Genomic DNA, 5,372 nt, shown 5'->3' on the forward strand with positions numbered 1-5,372 from the left:
TCAGCCTCATCACACGATCTGATACTCTTTTCACTTCCAAGACATTCTTAGCCAACTCTTCTTTTAAAATAACCCTGACTCCATTTCTCTTCCCATCTCCACCATGGTAAAATAATTTAAACCCTGCCCCTAAACTTCTAGCCTTACTGCCTTTCCACCTGGTCTCCAGGACACACAATATATCAACCTTTCTCCTAAGCATCATGCCAACCAACTCCCGAGATTTTCCTGTCATAGTCCCAACATTCAAAGTCCCACATTCGGTTCAAGGCTCTGTGTTTTCCTCTTCTCTTTCTGCCGAAGAACCCGCTTTCGACCTCTTCTTCTTCTTTGACTTCGACCCACAGTAGCTGAATTTTCAACGGCGCCCTGCAGGTTGACGGCGCCGGTGGCAGCCGTTGTTAACCCGGGCCACGACCGATCCGGTATGGAATTCTTTGGATGAACGCTCATACTTGTTTGGCAAAGCTTTAAGCCAGATGCCCTTCCTGACGCAACCCTCTGCATTTATCCGGGCTTGGGACCGGCCTACAGTTTGCACTGACTTGTGCCCCCCATAGGGCTGCATTAAAAAATCTTGCGTTGGCCGGGAATCGAACCCAGGTCAACTGCTTGGAAGGCAGCTATGCTCACCACTATACCACCAACGCCTGCGTCTATACCACCAACACCTGCATCCTATATATGCGGCTGATATAACCACTGACCATTTTAAATCATGGAGTGAGATTTTTTGAAACTGAAACAATGTCCAAGCAGAAACCCAGTAAAAAGATATTACAAACAAAAGAGCTTCACAAAACATGTGCAAGTATAGTCTCAATATTAGTAGATACAGTGTCAAAACAAATTTCAAAACAGTCAAATTAAAATCGCAAAAAAATATTCAAGAGCCCAGCCCATCACAAAATACAACCACACAAAAACACACACACACATAAACAAGCACACAGTGATTAATACCGGGAGTGTCGCGATATTGCCAGGGAAGGAGAAATCATTATTATTATTATTATTCAGGGTGCAATGATCCATTCTTAATATCGATGTATCGATTCATATTCCTAGGATTAGATTAGATAAGATTAGATTTTCGTACGGCAGACTTGAGATGGATGAATGTGTGTTTTTTTAATTATTTTTTATTTCTTTTTTTTTTACCACTTTTAATGATAAATTGTTCAGCGTGACTCGATTAAGTTTGGGAACATAGGAGTATTAAACTGTCTTGTTTTTTTTCTGGCGCGATTGAATGGGCCAGTCTAAAAAGCGAATCACATCTCCCATGATTCACTGCTCACTGCACAGGATGAGAAGTGCGCAGTGCAGAACGCAAAACTTCACAAGTGGAATCTGCAAAGGTTGAATCCAGGCCACTGAATGTCCATCAAAGTTAAATCAGTAACGTATGTGATGAAAAGTATGGACGCATTTTGGTTTTCCAGTCTTAAAAAACAATTGAGGAAAAAAACATGACGGGCATGCAATAAACCGTCGACAAGTCGTGAAATAAAAGTAATATGAAAAGCCACAATAACCCACAAGCAAGAAGCAAGCCGAGGCCAACCATCAATTTGTGAGACTTCTTCATGATAGCACAATCGAGAGCTAAAAGGTTGGGAAACACATTTGAAATTCCTTCACGGACATACTGTACTTCAGCAAAACGAACACCAACACGACTAAGACAAACCAAAGCAGTCAAAGAGCGCATCGAGCAGGCAGACTGGAAAGTGTCTCACCCTGGACAGATAGCAACTTGAACATCACAAGCTACTCAGAGCTCCTTAACTATGATGTCACACATCTTGACTCGTGAGTGAGTACTAATAAATACGATTAGAACATGCATACATCATAGTTATGCAATTAAAATAAGATTTTTATCATTTTTCAAAACACATCAGAAGTAGCAGGTAAACCGAGTGTTCATCCAACCTGTCATTTGCATTTTCTTCAAATAAAGTGTGAATGCATTTGCCATTATTATCATTTGCCAGAATGGTTGGTTATCGCTTGCTTTTTTTGTTTTTCCATAATTAACTTTACCTGATATCTTCACAAAAAACAAAACCAATTTAGGAAATTTCACCTGCACTGTCCAGTATCCAAGTATTTATTTCACTGTCACACTGGTTACATTTGTAAAAATTACTGAATCTGTTTCCAAATACTGGTTTTGAATCGTATCGTTCTAGATAAAACATTGTCCTTGAATCAAATCAGCCACCACGAATTGTGATATGAATCGAATCACTGCCAAAATGAATCGTTACACCCCTAGTGTTTAGTACTCTGCGTTGTGGCCGCAGCAACCCCCGGTTGAAATCTGGGTCACGGCAGGTACAAAGTCCTCCAATGACTATTTTTTTTTTAATGTTTTTTATTTTTTTTTATTTTATTGATTTGTTTTTATTGTTTATTATGATTTTTTTTTAAATGTTTTATTTTTTATTATCTTTAGTGCTGCTGCCGCTGCTGGTGGCATCCTAACAATCCTCCATTGGGGCTTGCAGAGGAGGTGGTGTCTGCATGGGGCTAGTGGAGGAATGCAAAACGTGTCTGACTGGATCAGAAGATTCGAGGTTCGACTCCTGGCTAACTCGGTTGTCGTTTAGCATGTGGTGGTCAACCCGAGCCACAATTGCTGTGTTGGACACGTTCACCTGAAACGTCTGGGTTACGCTAACTCACGCAACACTGTCAACATGGTCAGGTCTTTCCATGACAATATCTAACATAATGGAAACCCCTGAAGTTAAGAAATCTTTGAAGTCCGACATCATATTAGTTATTTTCAAAATTCATAATTTGCAATATAGGAAATAAAAGGCCAACTTCACATCTAATAAAGACTACTGGGGGTGGACATAGAATTTCCACATTCGAAGTTTTGCCTTCTCAGTGATTCTCACTGTCGGTGATACCCTGATTGAGATAAAATAGAAGCACAAATGGAATCATGAGTGCTTTTGGTGGTCTATCTCCAGAAAACAAGTGCAGCGGACATGCACACCGCAACCTTCTTTTTATTTTTGTGCATCTGGTTTTTCTTCAACCGAACCTGCTTCTTTCCCACATGAGGTCCGGAGGAAGACCACCCCAAAGATCAGCTGATCTGCGTTCGTGAGTTCACACTGCAATCCTTACTATGATGTACAACGTCAATGCGTAATAATTGTGGGGAAATTACTAGCTTCCTACGAAATCCCAATTTTGCCTTCTGTCGCTCTGACTCAACGCATTAAACGCTCACACGCTCATTTAGTTTAGTCAAGCGACGACACACGATGTCCTCTTCCAATTTTCGTACGCCTTATTTTCTTTCTTCCGTTTACCCTTAGTGTTATGTTCTTGTTGTAGTTCGTAGTTGTGTGTTTCATTAAATATAACATAAAATTCCACTCGTGGTCGTATTTTGTGTGTGTTCTGAATTTAAGTCAACCTCTGTTACCTCGGACTCAAAATGTCGTAGTGTGGAGCAACCTTCAGATTCTGAGACTGATTAAAAATGTTTGTCGGCATTTTGCATAAAGTTAAACTTGAAAAATTTGATGGGGTGCCCTTTTCGAGACATGAGTTAGATTTTTAACAATTCAATCAAAATTACGATAAACCGGAAGTGACGCAAACGTCGCTCCCGCCTTCTTACTTTATCCTAAATTAATTACAATTCTTATTTCAGACACAATCGCAACAGTATTGATGCAACCCGCGTGAGGAGATTTCAAGTTTTGAATTCAGAACACACAAAAATACAAGCTGTTTCAGTAAAATCGACACGTCGCCCGCCATCTTGTGTGTGGCATGTCAAATGTAATCTGTGTTGAGCAGCATTCCGTACAGTCGACACAGCGTTGTAAATGCTTGCAAACGTGAGAATAGTCAGATTTGCCTCTCAGTAAACCTAGAGTGTTCATTCCTTTGTGTGGGGAGACAACACGTGGCATCTGCGGCGACCGCCATTTTGTCTCTCTGCTTTGTGCGACATTTGTGCCGTTTGCATTGCTTCGCCATGTGGTCGTTCGCTTCACACTTAGAGGCCTCCGTAGTCCGCCATCTTTGGCGTCCACGTGACATCATGTGGTTCTTCTTCGGTTGGTCTTTGCGGTCGACTGCCACCTCATGGACGTTTGGCTCATGGCGTAACCTGTGACCTCCCCCTCTCAAAGTTAGCCATTAGCCACCTACCCGCTAGCAAGCTACTGACGATCGCCGATCGATGATTGTTACTTTGGGAACAATAAACTTAGCCTGTCTGTTGCACCACATTATGATTTTCTGCTGTTTCGCGAGTGCCTTTTTGACTAGTTTTAACCACACTGCGCGACGCAATTGCTTTTATTTATTTAAAAGCTTCAGTTTGTGATCGCTTTCAAAACGCCGAGAGCCGCGATTGGTTTCATTAAGTGAAAGGTTTCTTTTTCTTTTTCTCTCGTTTGCAAAACGGCTAAAGCCATTCAATCCAACCGCGCAACGATCGCGATTGTGATGAATTGAAACGTTCCCGTTGTCACTCGTTTGCTTCAACACAACTGCAACAATTGTACGATTGAAGCGTTGTGCCATTTTTATTTTGAACTAATTTTGAGACTTACAAGGTGAGAGTATGACAAGCTTTAGCAACGAAGGCCCTGCATCACCCAAGCGAGAAACGCCATCTTACGTTCGCGTACGTGCACTGCACATTACAGTAACCACATTTTGTGGTTTAATTCATTGCTTGTCTATTTTTAATCACTTTGGGTGACACGTGCCAAAACTTTGAACATTTGCTGGAAAAAACTGACACCTGGTCCGGTTCGCTCGAACGCGACAAGCCCAAAAGTCAGGTATCCTCCTTCGCAACCCCACAAGGGGTCGCTAACAAAGAATTGGGTACGACTGCACATGCTATCCTTGAGATCATCCGCAGCTTGGCGAATAATGTAAAGCAAGACCCACGACAACCCCTGCTCGGCCACGTCCCCGAGCTCTGTTCTGACTCCGACGTCTCCAAATAGCGATGACAAGCGTCCCGTCCAACTGACTGGGCAAGCACATAACTGACCACTGCGATGACCAGGGAACACCCGTTACTCAAATCAAAATTCGCGGCCCAAAACCCAGTTCGACAATCCGACCTCGACAGTCTCCGACCGTGTCCTGTGACTCACTGAATGACTTCAGCTACCTCCATCCATCCATCCATTTTCTGAGCCGCTTCTCCTCACCTGGGTCGCGGGCGTGCTGGAGCCTATCCCAGCTATCTTCGGGCAGGAGGCGGGGTCCACCCTGAACTGGTTGCCAGCCAATCGCAGGGCACACATAAACAAACAACCATTCGCACTCACATTCACACCTACGGGCAATTCAGAGTTGTCAATTAACCT

At 42.8% G+C, this 5,372-nt stretch overlaps 1 non-coding gene across 1 annotated transcript; it reads right to left on the reverse strand.

Moving 5' to 3' along the window:
• Positions 1 to 578: 578 nt before the first annotated feature.
• trnag-ucc (transfer RNA glycine (anticodon UCC)) lies at positions 579 to 650 on the reverse strand. The gene has a single exon. It is a non-coding gene; the product is annotated as a tRNA-Gly (tRNA).
• Positions 651 to 5,372: the final 4,722 nt, after the last annotated feature.

This window comes from Phycodurus eques, unplaced genomic scaffold, assembly GCF_024500275.1.
Source record: "Phycodurus eques isolate BA_2022a unplaced genomic scaffold, UOR_Pequ_1.1 contig_271, whole genome shotgun sequence".
In the NCBI taxonomy this organism is placed as follows: Eukaryota; Metazoa; Chordata; class Actinopteri; order Syngnathiformes; family Syngnathidae; genus Phycodurus; species Phycodurus eques.